The sequence below is a fragment of the Lampetra fluviatilis genome, chromosome 25 (assembly GCF_964198595.1).
Source record: "Lampetra fluviatilis chromosome 25, kcLamFluv1.1, whole genome shotgun sequence".
Taxonomy (NCBI): domain Eukaryota; kingdom Metazoa; phylum Chordata; class Hyperoartia; order Petromyzontiformes; family Petromyzontidae; genus Lampetra; species Lampetra fluviatilis.
In genome coordinates this window covers 11,840,487-11,848,872 of record NC_136299.1, presented here as the reverse complement: position 1 = coordinate 11,848,872, position 8,386 = coordinate 11,840,487, and the positions used below count along the sequence as shown (strand labels likewise).

The following is an 8,386-nucleotide window of genomic DNA, read 5'->3' as shown; positions in this document are numbered from 1 at the left end:
TATATGATTACCCAAGATACGGCATCTTGATTTAATCATCACCAACAAAAAATTACTCAAGATGTAAGCTTAAAATTCTTGACCGTGGGCTGAAAATGATACGCGCACTCCGTTTTTTCCAACTTCCAAAATATCAGCCCATAAAGCGAATCACTGGCTCGTTTCAAAGGACCACTTTTGGGCGATCTTGGCCATTTTATATTTACAAGAGATGACGTGATGCTAGTGCTGCTTTCCCGTGCTCCCTCGCCATGTCCTGAAGGGGTGCAGAGTGGGAGCAAGGAATGTTGAAATGGAACCCGCAGGGTGTGTGAACACAAAGCAGGGACTAAGTGGGGTTGGCCAGGCAGGCCTGGGAGGGACAGTTGTTACCGTGATATCTTCTGCCGACAAAATGTCTCCTCTCAGATAAACGTTCACCAAAACCACTGCATACCATTTCACCCTTTAATGATCTCATCTTGTTTTCTGTAGTTGTTGTTGTTGTTGTTGTCGTCGCGTTGCACATTAAGCTTCGGTGCCCTCGAGCCTGCCGACGAGAGCCACAAGATAGGCGCTCAGACGACGACGTTGACTCGCGGGTCGCGGCGTCGTTCGCTCGCGGGAGCGGTGTGGGCATCGCCCTTTCGCTCGAGCCCCCGTCCCTGTAATTTGGTGAGAGGCCGTTCCCTATTATCGGTTTACAACTACGCGTGTCACTGGCTGATGCCAACCTTTGCCTCCGCGACAAAGTGGGATTTTTACTCGGATTTTCTGCCCCCTTTTTGTTTCGCCTTTTTGAGCTTCTTTCTTCGCTTTCAAATTTAACTGCGGCGGCGGCGGGGTTGTTGGCAGCATAAGCCCCCTTTCACAAACTCCTCGCTTTCTTTGGCCCAAAGCCTTCAATGGAGCGTTCCTTTGGCTGCAACGGGCAGGCGGCCCTCTCCCTCGACCGTGTATTGACAGATGTCACACAGTTCAGTGAAAACTGCACAACAAGGAGGCTTATCCGAGTCGCCCGCGCGATGTGCATGCGAGCATTTGCGTGTGTGGATATGCGCGCTTGTGTCTGTGTGCGTGTGTGTGCGCGCAAGTGCATTTGAGTGCGTGGTGCATGCATGTACAAAGAAAAAGATCCACCGCCCCCCCCCCCCACCGTGTATCGCCTTCAACAGACTCTTTGGGGCAAGTGCCGCGAGCGAGGAGAGCCTACGAAGGTCGGCACGGTCCACGAGGCGGGCGGTGTGACCAGCACCACGCCTGCCCACCTTTGTCTCCCCAGTGCAGATGCCTACACGCCGCTCATTTAAGGTACACCAATGCACACGCACGAATGTGCATAAGCCCAAGAGGATGGTTCTGTGTAAATACATACGCGTGTGCGCGCGTGTGGGCATGTGTGTATGTGTGTGGGGAGCGGTGGTGTAGCGGTTAGCGCACTGCGCTACGAACCCGGTGACCCGAATTCGTTTCCCGCTCATGGCCAACATCCGTGACGATTATTTGAAGCGGTCCCGGACCTCCCCTAGGTCCACTTGTGCGGTGTGTAAACATTGCCGCAATGTAGACAAAGGCGGCGTGGCAGGGTGCTGGCCACCCACCCCCTCGTGTGCTGTGCCGGCCTTCATAGGTAATACTCGCTAACAGCACTTGCCCCAAAATTCTGTCAAGGCTATATGGGGGATCTTTGTCTATCATTGTTGTGTGTGCATGCACCTGCCTGCATTGTTTGTGTGCAAGTGCACATTTGCCTGAGTGCATAGGGCTCACACGCGCGTATGAATGTGCGCATTAAGAGAAAATAATAATAACTCATGGTAATGACTACACAAACAGGAGAAACGATGTCATATTCCAACATGAGCATGAGCCCTGATTTATGCGCAAGATCTGAGCAGTTATTCTGATGCGGCGCACGCAAAGCCACCAAGATCTCATTCTAGACAACATGCACATGTACAACTCTTTAGTCAATGCACTGCTGTATGAGGGCCTTCCAATGAAGTGCGGATCATGGAGGTTATATGACCATACTTCACCACGCTGGTCAGTGTGAGTTGATGAAGGCTGTAAGGATAGACCTGGCAGCATAGAAGTAAAGTCCACATTTTTTATTTTTCTACAATCTGTCTGTTGCTCAGCATGTAGCCAGTCCCCAGCCTATAAGACCTGTTATGCATTGTGGTCACCAATCCAAGCCCTATCTATGCTCAAACCCTGCTTAGCTTCCGAGCTCTGACGTCAACAGGCGCACAGCATCTGATGCTAAACACTCCTTGTTTGTAATGTCTATCATTTTTATAAATATTATTCAGTAGTGGGTCTTTGAAAAGACTGGCTCCCAGCATAGGAATGTGGAATTTCCACCACTGGCTCAAGGCCACCACTGGGGACGAGGGGATCTCCATTATTAATTTGATTGGAGAGACAAAAGTGACAGACAACTTTGACAGTAGCATCATCATCATTATTATTCTTCACGTCGACACATTACAACCACGTGCTGACATTAAAAAAAATACTTTAATGGCCCTTGCAGAGAAGACGGATCTCAAGCAAAACATGTGAAGAATGCACGACCACTTTCCCTATCATCCCAACATGAAGGTATAATAATGCCACAGACCCCCCCCCCCAGTCGCTGAGAGACAAATCTGCAAGTACGCTCCCACGTAACCTTGGTCACTTATGTCTGGTGTGTAAACACAGGGTGCACTGGAAAGGCGAACGTGGAACACAAAGGTGACGGGGAGATATTTACCTGCGGCGTTTCGCTCCGTGTAGGCATATTGTCCTGTTTGAAAGGAATCCGGGATAAGATATATTTCCTAATTCACTGACTTTACTTGTTACTTATCTACGCAGGAAAGTCACATTGAGATACTCATACTCTTAGTTTTTTTCGGTAAAGTCACGTAGGTAAAATAAAAAAAATAATTAAAGTAATAGAAATAATAATAGAAACAAAATAATAAATCACGACTTCAGCAATTGTTTCTTGCTGTGGTTGTCCCACCTGATGACGGACGCTTGTGTTGCGCCCGAAACGTCGTGATTTAATTTATTTAGTTTCTATTATTATTTATATTATTTTTATTATTTATTATTATTTATTTTTACCTACGTGACTTTACCGAAAAAACCTAAGAGTATGAATCCTTGCAGTCACGAAAGATTCAAATCTAGAATCACATTGAGATCCCACAGAATGTTTATCTGGAGGGTTCTGCATTATGGAAGTTTGGCTAACAGCAATGCCACTGTATGTGTTTAGCTTTGGCAGGCAACGCAGAGACCCTGGAGGGAACCCGTGACCGAGAGGAGGAGAAGATGCAAACTCTAGGAACAGAGTCACCCGGGTCAGGAATCAAACTCAGGTGTGGTAACTTATTTCTGTAACACACCAGTGTCACCACTGCCCTGCCTCACACAGAGAGTTCAAGCTGCACAACAACACAATGTGATTGATCATTGCACTCTCTGGAATTAGTTGCTCTCTTATGTTGAAATTGTCAAAGTTATTAACAATGCCTCAACGCACTGATGCTGTGCTCATATCCTATCTAGAGCTGTGAGCCAGTGGTGGACATTCCACATTACTATGGTCGGGGCGAGTCTCTCCATAGGACAACCACTGTTGACTTACCCACAAAAGCGGTACGAATTTTGTCGATCCGGGAGTGAGAGATGATTGGTTGAGTTATCTCCCAACCAGAATTGGAGCTCACCATCTTCCTTTAGCGAGCCGCTCACACTACCACAGAGTCAATTGGCTGGATGTTTATAAAAATACATGCAAATATAACATTTACAATTGATTGAATTTGATCAAAAAATGGAAATTTAAAACTCCAAAGCGTGAAATCCCATGCACTGACATATTCCGTCACGATGAGCCAACGCAGCAACAAAACAATAAAAAGAAACCCGACCGGGACAACATCAACACCGAGCGGAGAAGATTCTTGAAAAGAGGCCTCACCTTGGGCAGATGACCTCGGGAATTAACCACGAGGCCCTTAAGGACCTCCTTGAGTGTCAAAACACATTCCGTTTATAAAAAAACACCCCCCAAACCCGACCCCGTTTCCACCCCCGTCCCACCCTCCCCGTGCCGCACCCCTTTGGCCACTTCATCCCAACCCAGCCCTACCCATGCATGGCTACGGCCTTTTCTCTACTTTTCTTAGTTTCGTGCTGACTCGCCGCCCCCCCCCCATCTCTCCGTCCCCTTTCCTTTAGAATCCCCCGCGGGGCCCCCCACCCCCCCACCACCACCACCACCACTCCTGCTACCCCCCTCCCCAACCATCGCTCTCCAAGTGGGCTTTGTGAGCTGGCGTGTAACCAGTTCAGCAGGGCTGCAACCACGAAGCAGCAGCAGCAGCAACAACAAAAAAGGCTTTTTCCCTTTCGCTGCACGTTTTTTTTTGCGCGCGGGTCGCTTTGCTTGACCAGCGACAAAAGGAGGTGCAGACAGCTGCAGTGGTGGTGGTTGGTGGTGGTGGTCGTGGTGGTGGTGGTAGTAGTAAGGCCTCTTGCTTTAATAAAGTGCAGCCTTCTGAAGGGGGTGGTGGCAGCGGGGGGTGCATGGATCGCTCCCTTTCCTTTCACGTATGGAATTATAGATAAAGAAAATAAAATAAAGACGGCCTAAGCAAAAGACTGAACGTTTTCCCAACTGTACTAAAGTTCGGTGGAAGAATTCCTAGAGAATTAATGAGAATCCCGCGGTCACCCAACATCATTATTTTACAGGACCCCCATGCAAAGCAGGCAGTGTTGTAAAAAGTGCCGATGCGACGGCTTGCACGCTCACTCGAATCCCCCCCCCTCCTCCTGTTCACTTGCCAAGAGTGCAGCGCTTGCACTTTGTGATTTTGGATACGAATATTTCCTTCAAACTGCGATACGAGTCTTCCAAAGGTCTGCAAGCAATTGTCCTCTAATATTCCTGTGGGCCTGTAACCTTATATCAGATAGTTGTTGCTGTTATTCTTAATTGTGCTTTTATGTTTCCATCCTCGAATGGCCACATTTTTTAAACCTATTATTTTCCAATACATCCACAAAGAGCAATTCCTATTGTTCAATTATATCCGACAATTAATTTGTATTGGCTGTTGTAATGACTATGTCATCAGCATATCTGAGATGGTTGATACTTTTTATCCATCTGTGTTCATGTCATTACTTTTGCAATCAAATTTCAGAAGATATGTTCGAATTTCTCTGAGCCCGTTCCATCTCAATAAATGGTTTTCATAATTTTTATGTTTTAATCAAAGCCGTGGTTGTAGGAGCATAGGGTAACTGTAACAGTGTTCACTGAATCAAATGTCTTTCATAGTCGACGAAAGCCTGGCACAAAGGTGTTCTTATTCACTTGTCTGTTCATGAATCTGATTGATAGCACGTATCGTCACCAATGGAAAACACGGCATAATATGTTTCAAATTTCACACTTTGTGTTTAACCAGCCACTGAAAACTCAGGAGACCAGGATGAGTGTCCTTTGCCAGAGTGATCGGGGTCATGAAAATGACAAAAGAAAAAGTTACAAATATAACCTGAGGGCAGTTATTGAATAGGGTGATGAGAGTGGGTTGGAGTACATTTGAGAGAGAGAAAAAATTAACTTGGTCATGAAAAGCAACGTACCAAAGAAGAGATATTGTCATAGCTGCATATGGATCAGAACCATGGATACGGACGAGGAAAATGCAACAAATATTTGGCATTGCATCACAAGACAGAGGACAACATGGATTAGAGATTGCATGTAGAAGTTAAGTCAATCATATTGAGCGAGCGAGAAGGGATGATGATCGCTGGATGGATGGAAATCGTGATGGAGTGGCAGCGAAAAGACGACCACCACGGAGACGGAGTGAATGGATCAACTCGTTCAGGCGTGATATGAATTGTGGCATCGCGAGACCTCGAATGATGGTGACGCCGTGAGGAGGCCTTCATCCAGCATTGGACAGAACATGGCTTATGACGATGACGATGATGAACTAGTGATAACAGGACCACCGGAAGGTTCACAGCATTACACAGGTTACAGTGACGAAGGGTGTTTGGTACATGAAGTAAGCGTAGACTCTTCTTGGTTCTTTCGGTAAAGTCACGTACAAGATAAATAATAAAAGAAAACTTAATATTTTATAATGTTGTATTTTTATTATTTTATTATTTCCCTTATACGTGACTTTACCGAAAGAACAAAGAAGCTGAATCCCTGCAGTCACGAAAGTTTTAAATCGAAATTTAAGCGTATACTCTTTTGTTTAATCAACATTTAGTTGAAGCAGTAACGCAAGTTACTTAAATCCCCTCTCGCCTCTGTCCACCTGACAGTATAAATTTGTATGCAGCCACGGTGAGTCGATTGGCAGGTCGCGTGGGGTGAGGCTAAAGTATGCGTGCTCACACCTCTTCCAAGTCGTCAGTATGTCTGCTGAAATAATTTCGCATCGTACGTAGCCAACCGCGCTAATCGGAGACGTGCAGGAAGGATAATAAACTAAACACCAAAAAGTGGTTCTTAATAAATTAGTTTTCAATCTAGATTATTTAAAAGTGCGTAGCTCCAGTGGCTTCCTAATATCGGAAGGAAGAGCGTTCCAGACGGTCGCTAAAGCGCATCTGATGCGTTGGCGATTTGTGTTCGATGGTCAGCCCAAAGACGTTTGACCAGCATAGACAAATCGGTCAAAGTACCCTGGAGAAGGGGTGGGGGTGCTCTGTAGAGCCCCCCATAGTGGAGACCCCACTGCCACATTGGTGGCAGGAGCAAGGACATGCGGGGCTGCACCTTTACCGGTGTTTTTTTTTTTAGTTAACTCAAGGTTATTATTTTCTTAACCAAAGAGAAAGCAGTTGAGAGTTTCCTGGAAATAACAAAGGTTGGTCTGTGGATTATTTCCCCGAGCAAAAACACGAGCAACGCTTTGAGCAACACATTGTAATTAACTTCACAATTATTTTTCCCACTTGGCATTACGAAAACATTCATTTTGGAAAGTAATAAGGCCCCCTTCAGTAAACGGGCAATGCTTTCCACAAATCTGCCGCCGACTGTCAATTTATGAAATTTCAAAGCATTTTTAAATTACATTTCGAAAACTGCCAGTAGGGGTACCCCCGCTGTTCCAATATGCGACTGACAAATGATGCATGGTTACATTATTAACGTGGTTATTTGACTTAATACGGCGTTTATTTTAGCATTTAATAAGCATGTACAAGCCACGCCTGAGGGGTGGGAATGGGAAAAAAAACCCCATCGAGAAATGAATAAATCAGGGCTCCAAGCCAGAAACATTTATGAATACCAAGCTGAGGTCACGACCTTGGGATAATTTACCAGGAAAGTATTAAAATAAATAACTACTCCAGCCGTTGTGCTGTGCCTCTTTCAGTTACATTTAATTTTGCGCGTACACTTTTGAAAAGTTGTTAACCATTCCACAGCTCTCCGCTGCGTGTGTTCACGGTTGGTCGCGCACGTGCGTGCTGTTCGGCACGATGTCCGACGTTCCGCTCCACGTGCTGGGAGCTTCTTCAGTTCGCTTTGAGGAGACGCTGCCGGAGCACGTGGAACAAAGCGTCGGACATCGTGCCGAACAACAAGTGGCCACAACCCAAACACTCATCGTCTGGAGCCGCACAGCGGCGCATCCGCGACAACCTACGAACTTTGAAAATATCCTGTCGTTTTGTCGTCTTAGGGCACATGCTGTTGCGTGGTGGCGTACGGTAAGTGGCATGGTTTAGATGCAGGGTCTTGCATCCTAAGAGCAGCCCCTGCGTCTGAGCCGGAGGAAGAATAAAACAAACAACACGCACGGAGCCTTGCCCGGTTGAGCGACTGCAATCCCACTCGACAAGGCAAAAGATCGTGAGCACCCCCCCCCCCATCTTCTCTCCGGTTCCCCTCTTCTCCTCCTTCTCACCCTTCCCAATCCCCTCTGAACTCCAGCCTCAATTTTTTTCCCCCACGCCTCCCTCCCCCTTGGTAATGTTAGGACAAGGCAAATGCAAAGAGAGTCCCAGGGTAAACAGATGTAAGTGATTATAGGTGCGTGCTCTTTGCAGGCGTGCACCCAAGATCCGTGCGCTCGCACAAAGCACCTCCTCTTCTGTCTCAGCCGCAGCGTTTTGGCTCGAGAGCCTCTCACGGATGTACATTCTTTGAGAGATTTCGGAGGGAAAAAATCAATTTAACCCTCGCGTCGCCTACTTCGCTTCGTGGAGACGAGCGCATCCGATTTCACCGGAACCTGCAACGTTTAAGTTTCGCCCCGCAGTTTTGTTTCGTGATATTCACAAAATTCGTCCGAGCAAGGTGAGCTGTGCGTGGAATCTAGGATTCCATGAGAAGGCTGAATCTGGATATACG

The 8,386-nt window shown here is 46.7% G+C and overlaps 1 long non-coding RNA gene across 1 annotated transcript; it reads left to right on the top strand.

The window, feature by feature from the left end:
- The first annotated feature begins 1,177 nt into the window (after positions 1–1,177).
- On the top strand, positions 1,178–7,960 carry LOC144941913 (uncharacterized). Its single transcript, XR_013639291.1, has 3 exons — positions 1,178–1,290; positions 3,254–3,356; positions 7,716–7,960. It is a non-coding gene; the product is annotated as an uncharacterized LOC144941913 (long non-coding RNA).
- Positions 7,961–8,386: the final 426 nt, after the last annotated feature.